Below are 8806 nucleotides of genomic sequence, written 5' to 3'. Positions count from 1 at the left end.
CTCGACCTGGCTCCCTGCTCCCCTTCTTCAACAAGCCCCAGTTGTTGTCAGGGTGGTTTCCCAGGGTGGGGATGTCCACAGCGGGATTGGGTTACTGCAGGTGGCTCAGAGGCGCAGGGGACTGATCAGCTGCTGCTCCCACTGCTTGCACCAGGCAAGAGAGGGGAGCACAGCCAGCACCGCCCGGGCTCCGTCAGAAGCCAGGACGCTCTCCACCTGCAGGTCCCTCTTACCTGCTTTTACTGGGAGGAAAAAAATGGGTCTGGCTCTTATGTTAGAAAGCCTGATCTAAAAGCAAAGATGCCGGCAGGCACGGGGAAACACAAAGAGGCAGAGGAGAGCTGCTGGAATGGCCCACAGGGACTGGAGGCGGATTGAAGAGGAGAGACTGAGAGATCAAGACGTTTTGCTGGACTCAGCAAGGCACGGTAACAGCCTGCAGCTCCCCACGGGGCGTCAGCTCCAGGGCGGGAAGGGATGATTGAGTGCGGGGACGGAGACAGCTCCGGCTCTCCTGGGAAGCGGGGGAAACCCCGCGTCAGATTCAGTAGCCACGGGGCCGTCCTGCAACGGAGGGGACCAGATGGGGCGAGCGGATGGATCTTGCAACGGATCAAGCCCTCACCTGTACCAAAAAGCAAGGGTGGGGCCTTTATGTAGGATGAAGGAGGGATGAGGTGGGCTGAAGCTTGAGCAGAGGCCACCTTCCCCAGCACGTTCACTGGACACTGGAGTTACACGGGTAGAAAGCACAGGAAATCTAGGCCACTCGCACAGCCTAAAAATACCTTTTCCCCGCTCAGCTGTCACTCCTGAAATGACATCACCTCTCACCTTTCCTGGTCCCCACGGGGTCACCTCAGGCTGGCGAGAGCTACGTTCCTACGGCAAAACAGGAGGCAAGCCCAGCCAGATGCGCTCTCCCGGATGGGACAGGCAGAGCCGGCTTCCGCTTTGCAGCTCCCTGGCTGCGGGGAGAGGCTGGTCCCCACCCCGCTAGGGTCACACGGTTATCACTACAGTGGCGGGGTGCAAGGAGCAGGCTGGTATCTTTGGGGTCCTGGGATCTGAGCTATCTCCCAGCCTGCCTCCCTAGGCTCTTGACCGCAGATTTTCTGGGGCCATTTGCTAATTAGCCAAGACATTTTTGGCTTGCGTTTACTGGTCTGGTCCCTCCCTGGAGTAGAGGAGGCTGAGCCCGATGCGTCAAGCACGGCTTCTCCTTCCTGCCTCCGCCACTGACTCTCTGCTGACCTCGGCCCCCTCACTCGACTCCCCCAGTCCCATCTGTGCGGCAGAGCCTGGGAGCAGAGTGTCCTTCCCAGAGGGCGGGGGGCTGCACTGAGATCGCTCTAGGCACCAGACAAACACCCAGCGAGAGCTGCCTCTTGCCTTGAACCGCCGACAGGCCAAAGAGAGGAGCCTGATATCAGGCAGGAGGAGGAAGAGGGGGAAGCTGCTGGCCAAGGTCACCCAGCAAGGCAGAGAATTCAAGTCTCCAGGCCTGACGGGGCTTCCTCGGCAGGCAGCCGCAGTCCCGGGGGCCGTCTGTGGCCGTGCGCATAAAGCTCGGAGGTGCCGACTAGCAGAGCAACCAGACTCCAAGGCTTTTGCCTGACACTAGCACAAACCCAGGGCCAGCGAGCTGGCATGGGGCCCTGCTTCCAGCACTGCAGCTCCAGCAATTCCTGGCGGAGGCTAGCACAGCCCTAATCAGCCATGGTCTCAGGCGCTTGTAGGGGGCGGGAGTTGCTTAGCTCAGATCCCAGCCGTGCTTTTTTTAAGCTGGGCTGCCGGCTGCCAGTTTCCAGGGCAGAAGTGTTAATAAAAGAAGTACCGCCTGGTAACTGCTCCTACCTGGGGTAGAGCTGCTAATTGGGGCCCAGCTGCTCAGCTCCCTGCAACCTCATCCACAGGGAAATGGGAATGGAGAAGCCTTCTCTGTCACTGAAATGCAGCCACCTCTGGGGTGGACCCCCACCACCAGCCTTTGGCAGGCACCCCTGGGGTGGAGCCCCGTCTCTTAGGGAAAAGGCCCCAGGGTGGTGTCCTTGGTTTCAGGGGGGTCTTGGCTTGCTTGTGGCAACTGGCCTGGGATCCTACTTCTGCTGGGAGGTGGCAGGCTGGTGTGTCATCCCCCCCACTCCGGAAAGAGGCCCTTGTGCTGTGCCCAGACCTCTGGTGCAGCCCTGCCCCGTCCAGGCACCCACGTCCCGCAGGAGGCACATCTGAGCTGCTGGCTCCTTCCATGGGAGAGGAAAAGGGATTTCCTTCTCCACAGGGGTGCGACCCCGTCACAGGACACCGTTCTCAGCCTGCGTGCTGGACAGCCCCATCAGCTCCCTCGCATGGGGACAGGTCTGGGATTTATGGCTCCACTGGGCAAGACAAGGAGGCCCTGGAGAGGAGGGACAGGCAGCTCAGATGCATGGAGATCTTTCCCCACCTGCCCAGGGATCCCTAGAGGGTTTCCTAGAGGTACTTTGGAGTCGCGGGAGAGAGGGGTCCCAGCCAGTGATCATTCCTGAACAGCCTCCATCCACAGATCTCAAGGTGTATTACCAACAGATGGGGAAACTGAGGCAGGGGGACCAAGAGGCTGCCCTAAGGGCAGGAGCGGAGCTGGGAGTGGAGCCCAGGACCTGTGCCATGAGCTCCTCCATCACTGAGCAGCGCCTGAGCAAGGGATGCCACCCCTGCTGCCTGAGTAGTAGCTGCCCCTTATTACCCCATTTTTAGGGTGAAAATCTGGCATTTGGCCCAGAAGGAGCTGCCCAGGAGACATCTTTGCGGCCAGGCAGAGCAAGCGTCAACCTCAAGCATGAAGGCTGCGACCCCCACCTGCCCCAGGCTGAATCCACACCGGGTTCACATGACCGGGGTGTCACTTCTGATTCACCAGCAGACCCCAGCGATAAACAGGTTATTATTCCACATCCCAGCCCCCGGCTGCAGGGAGGCCTGTCAGCACAGGCAGGCGAGAGGGGCTGGTGGGGGTCAGCCCGGCTAATTATAGCCTCTTGACTCACCCGGGCATGATGACAGACGGGCGCGTGTTTGCGGGGCTGGTTTTCCCAGGGGCTCTGCTCCAAGCTCATGTAAGAATGACTCAGGTTTGGGGTGGGGGGAGCAGGCTGGCTGGGCTGGCCCCTCCATCAGTGGCACAGGGCTCAGGGCTGGGGCTGGCAGTCAAGAAAGGGGCTAAGGACACAGGTCAGCGCCTGCTGCTACCTGCGCTGTTTGGCAGGTCAGTAGACCGCCCTGTACCCTGGTGCGAAACGTCGCCCGAGCACTCACTGAACCACGGGGAACCAGCCCCAAACCTCGGCCGCACCGGGGACCTGGGTTTCCCGGAGCAGACAGGCCAGGCCACTCACCAGGGGAGCCCCAAACACGTGGCAATGTGGGAAGATGGGCCCGTGGGACCCAGCAGAGGAGCTGTGCCGGGGTCAGAGCCCAGCCGAGCCGGACACGGTTTGCTCTGCGGAGGGGGCTAAGCCAGACAAGCCCCGTTTCCCTCCTAAGCCGTTGTCCGTAGCCCGTTACCCCTGCCTCCCTCCAGCACTGTTGTTGTGGTGCTTGCAGAGCCCCGATGCAGGGAAGCTCCTGCAGCCTTTTGCATATAAGTGTCCCCCCTACAACCCAAAGCCGATGCCCCAGGGCTGCACGCGAGGAGCCAGGGAGGACGGGCCCTGGAGAGCAGACGTCAGGCCAGGGAACGTTTCCGGACCAGCGGCTGCCACACAGCATCTCCCAGGCCTAAGACCTCACCGAGAGCACGAGGCCAAGGCAGGCTGGGAAGGTCCGCGTGGCATTGGCATGTGGAAGGGGAGGGGGTGTCTGTGCCCTGATGGGCAGACCCCACCTCCAGACTCCAGAGCCGCTCATTCAGGCTGCAGCTTTTTGCTGACGGGGCAACAAGGAGGCTGCCAATTAATGCCAGCGTGGGGGGTGCTTCTTGGGAACCCAGACACCTCTCCCCTGGTGCCCGAGACCCTTCGAGCTAGCTGTGCCCTGGGCACCAAGCAGCCAGTTTGCAGCAGGTGAGGGCCAGAGGTGACCTGCAAATGAGAGGCTTGAGCACCTGCTGCCTGTCCCTAGAGCCACTCAGGCTCCACCGTTGCCGCTGAGCCTGTTCAGGGCACAGAGAGGAAAAGCAGGCTGGAGGGGAGCCTGCACCCGATTTGAACAGGGCTCGGGGTCCAGGCTGCCAAGGGGGAGGGGATGCCCAGAGAGGCAGGTGGGGCACTTTCAGAAGGGCCTGGGCAGACGATCCCTGCATCCCCAGGCTCTCCAGGTGAGTGCCAGCAGCTGTCAGCATCTCTGCTCATATAAGCCAGACCCTCTGCGGCAGAGGTCTGAGCTGCCCGTTGCATAGATGCTCATTCCAGCTTGCCGGAAAGCTGCTTCCCAAACACAAAACCTGTAGCACACAAGGCATCCACGCCGCCCTCAGCACCGCAGGTCTGCATGCACTCGGCTCCTGCAACAGCGAGTATAACTCCCTGCAGGTGGACTGTGTTTCTTGCTGATTGGAAGCTATCTGGGGCAAGGAGTTTTGCTCCTAGCCCCAGGATGCACCAGCTCTGACAGGGGAAGTGCCAGGGGCCACTGCAGCATGACCAGGCAAGGACTATTCACTGCCTGCTTCATGGCAGCCCACGCTGAGGAGCGGAGCGATGGCTCAGCCGGTCAGTGGCAGAGCCAGGAAGGAAGACGGGGGAAAAGGAAGAAGCCGCCCATAACCCTGACCCCAAACTTCCTCCACTTCAGTCCCCGACCACGTCAAGTCCTGCAGTCTAAAAGCCCAGAAGCACTTGGTGCTGTTCCTTGCTCCATCGCTTCCAGGAATGAGGCCACACTTGATCCCCTGATCCTTGTGATCTCCTGGGATCAGAGAGCCCTGCCAGCTTCATCATGTGCGCTGGGGCCGCGCGGGTCCCAGAGCCAGGACACGGCCTGTTGTTTGTTGTCTTTTATTGCAGGAGAGTTAAGTAACAGGTCTCTGGCCAGCTGGGCACGGCACAGCTGTTATTTAGAGCTGTTTCTAGGCTGGCAACCGCTCACATTTCAAAGCGTGAGTCGGGACCTGCGGTTTGTCTTCCCTGCCTCCCCTTCAAAAAACCCCAGCCCAGCAAACGCATTGCAATACGGTCCCTTCTTATTGGGGGCCCGTGGCAAGGTCTCACCTTCAGGCTGCTCCTAGACCAGCGATTCTCAACCCGGGTGCCCCCGAGATCCTTTTGAGGGTGCCCCAGGGCTCTACACGATATAAGCACTGTTGGGTGTGCAGTTACCTACATGGGGTTCACACCACAGCCCCAGGGCTCTCCAGAGAGTCACAATCACCCTGCCCCGTTGCGGTCGGACCTCTTTGCAACAGAAGAATTGCTCTAGTATTTTGCTGTGGTCAAAAATGGAGTGAAAGCCAAGAGCTAGCATTTTCCAAGTAGGGTGGGCTGGGAATGGGGCCTGGAAAGGTTGGGAAGCACCGACCTAGATGATAGCGGCTTGGAAGGGAAAACTTTGGGGAAAAGCTGAGATCTCAGCCATGCATGAAGCAGCTTCTGGATTTGATATCAGCTGCTGGGGAGCCAGCTGTAGGCCAGGCGAAGCTTGCCAAAGCAGCCTAGCATGAGGGATTTCAGGGAAAAGGGTGAAGCCACATGGTGGGCAGGAGCATCAAACATGTTAGCAGAATGCATTTCCATGCTGAAGTGGCCGCTGTTAAGGCTGGTGCTACCTCTTCTGCAGCACCTACTACCTGGGCATCTCCAAGTGCCTGGACAGCCGAGCATAAAACCATGAAGTAGCCTGACCAACATTGCACCGAGCTGAAGCAGAGCCCAGTTCCCCCGGTTGCTCCACTATTTTGACAGGCAGTCAGGATCCAAGGCAGCCCTGGCAATCCAGTGGCAGTGTGGGGCACGGACCACCGTGCTCAGGAGAGGTTTTGCTGCAGGATCAGGCCAAGCTGAAATGCTGGAAACTGAACTGCAACTCAGGGGCCCTCAGCATGTGGGCTGCTGCCAGGAGCACAGGGCACAGCTGGGGGACTCAAGCAGCCTGTGTCTGCTGCACATGAGGGTAAAGGCCCTTTGTCCATCAGTCCATCCCCTCCCCCACCCCACTGCCCATCCAGCCCTGCCCCGCACCCCTACACCACTGCACTTCAGCCGCCACCTGCTCCCTTTCCAGCCGGGGGCTTGCCGAGCGTGCTGTGGGAGGCACTATGCGTTGCAACGCAAGGCTGCATGCAGGTCTCTCCCTTTGCACGCAAAGCAGAGGCCCATCTCCTTCAAGAAGCCTTGCTGCCTGACCTACCTCAGATGACTTACAGGCACTGGCTGGCAGGCTCCCACCCCTCCTCATGCTGCAGGCCTTGCCTGAGAATTTGCACTTCCCAGCCATCAGCCACTGTCTGTCACTCCTGACTCCTCAGCAGCTCCATACGGAGGGCATGAAACCCCAGTGCCCAGCCCAGAGAAACTGCACAGGTCAGCCCTTCCTTCCAGGCCTCTGAGCTGCTGCTTATACTCACGAAGCCTCCTGATCCAGCTCCGGGAAGCAACGGGCAGAGAAGGGGTTAAAGAAACTCATATCAAGGAATAACATGAATGCAGGGGAAATACCTAGATCTTGTGTTTTCTGCAGGAGAACGCTATTCTTTCCTCCTTTACAAGCATCTCATCACAACACCTACCTGCTGCAACCTACAGAGGTTCACATCAGCTTCCACCTGAAGTGACCCATCTGACAGAGCTGAATCCTAATCAGTGAATCCTGCTGGTAGCTAAACTCATTAGTTCTAGATCAGGCCGTTTAGACCCAAGTAAATGAAGGTAATATGCAGTAGCTGCCTTGGAAATGGAGTGAGTCTGAAGGACTAGTCTAGTGTGAAATTGGTTAACTAATTGTGGATAAAACTGATTAAGAAGGCTGGATGGGCTGCTCTGGCTTGGGCGATACTAATCAGCTTCAGGCTGGCTGCCTGGAAGAGACTAGTTGTGTCGCTAATTAGCTCTGGCTAGATTAGTTAAGTCTATAGGATGTGCTAATCAGTGCTGGACAGACGATCAATTAATCTGGGTGAGATCTGAAGGGAGTTGATTAATCCAGCCTGAAATTAATAACTCAACCTTCCATCAAGGAGACGAAACCTAAAATGAACTAAATGACTGAACAGGTTCAGAATGAATCCCTGATGACTCAGCCCTGCCACCCTGGGCTTTTTATCCAAGGAAATCTGCATTAACTAATGATAGCAGTGCTCATGGACTGCAGCCCACACACCAGACCCATCCCCGATCCAGTTTCACACAGCTCCACTTCTGCATGAACCCACTCACGGGGGGAAGAGAGAGAAACCGCAGGATGGAAGCCAGAATCCGAGGATCCATGTATTAGCACTGAAGCTTTTCCTATCAAGATCCTGGGCCTTTATCAGAGGAATCGGACCAGCACGGGAACCAAGGGAGTCGAATGAATCTCTGACTGCCCAGACATCCAGAATGGGAGCAGAGATTCAGGGTGTTTCTTCTCCCCTCCCACTGCTTTCCCCTTTTATTAGCTTGTGCCAAAGCAAATCATTTCATATCAATTTTCAAACAGCTGGCAGCACAGACTGTGTAGCAGGGCGTCCCTGCTGGCCACTGTAAGGGACTGCCGCCCTGCCAGCGCCGATTCAGACCTGAGCACAGCGAGGGACAGCCTGAACCCACCCGGGGAAAAAGTGGGGAGCTAGAAATGAACAGTCAGGAAGCTGACCAGGCACAGGATCAAAGTCCTGAACCCTTGGGCTCTGTTTTTTTCACTGCAGGAAGCGTACAGAGAGAACTTGGACCTCAAGGGCCAGTCTGTATCCACCTGTCCCCTACCCTGTAACAGGAGCAGAAGCAATTTGGGGAGGAGCTCATCCCCTCCATCTCCCTGGCCCAGCTACAGCACAAATCAGTGAAGCTCATTTTCTTCCTGCGGGTCTGGAATTGCTTGCAGAGGCATATAGCTGGGCTCCCCACCTCCAACTCAAAGTGCGTTGGAGCGCTCTTCATAGTGACCTAAAGCCAAAGGCTCGGGTCTACAGCTAGATTTCAAGCCCATGCTTTTAGCTTTCTTTGGGATGCCGGGCCCCACCCTCAGTGTAGGTACAGATCGAGAGCCTCTGCCTTTCATGGAGCCAGACACTGTAAGGTTACAAGGCACAGACCACTGTGAGCATCTAATATGAACTTCCACCTAACAGAGGCCTGAGTAATTCCTGTATTGAGCCACTCTTCTTGCAGCTGAACTGGTTCAGAAGAGGGGTCTGAGGCTAGAATCATGCTGGCTGGCTGCATTTGATTTGGATCCATGGGGAAAAAAAAAGGATTGAGCAAACAGATGCTTTAATTATCTAGGGTGAAGGTTTCCCCTTATTAAACTGTTACAAATATTATTAGAAACGCATAATAAATACAGTGTTGTTAGAACTGCACAGTTTGCATCTCGTACCTCATAAAAAAAAACACCACCAAAGACATCCCCCCCCCCTTAGCCAATTTACTATCTCTTTCTTATACTAAATCACACACTCCTCCAGCCTCCCTCTAGCCTTTTCTCATGCAGATTACAAAAGCTAAAATTCAACTAACTGTGTCCTTGAAAGGGTGGGGGGGATTTCAACTCTTAGTGACCTAGAGAGCTTTCTGAGCGTACGTAATAAACTGATACATATATGCCTATCCGCCCCGCATACTTAAATAGCTAATTATAATGCACATGCGACAAATGACATGACGTAATCACATATATGTTTATATGAACCAGA

The 8806-nt window shown here is 56.6% G+C and overlaps 1 long non-coding RNA gene across 1 annotated transcript; it reads left to right on the top strand.

Moving 5' to 3' along the window:
• The first annotated feature begins 164 nt into the window (after nucleotides 1-164).
• LOC149859304 (uncharacterized) lies at nucleotides 165-8806 on the top strand. Its single transcript, XR_016443422.1, has 3 exons — nucleotides 165-428; nucleotides 2740-2922; nucleotides 6655-8806. It is a non-coding gene; the product is annotated as an uncharacterized LOC149859304 (long non-coding RNA).

The sequence above is a fragment of the Crocodylus siamensis genome, chromosome 7 (assembly GCF_052110815.1).
Source record: "Crocodylus siamensis isolate JL-2025a chromosome 7, ASM5211081v1, whole genome shotgun sequence".
NCBI classification, from domain to species: domain Eukaryota; kingdom Metazoa; phylum Chordata; order Crocodylia; family Crocodylidae; genus Crocodylus; species Crocodylus siamensis.
Note: the sequence above shows the minus strand (reverse complement) of the source record. Positions and strands in the feature narration are given on the sequence as shown.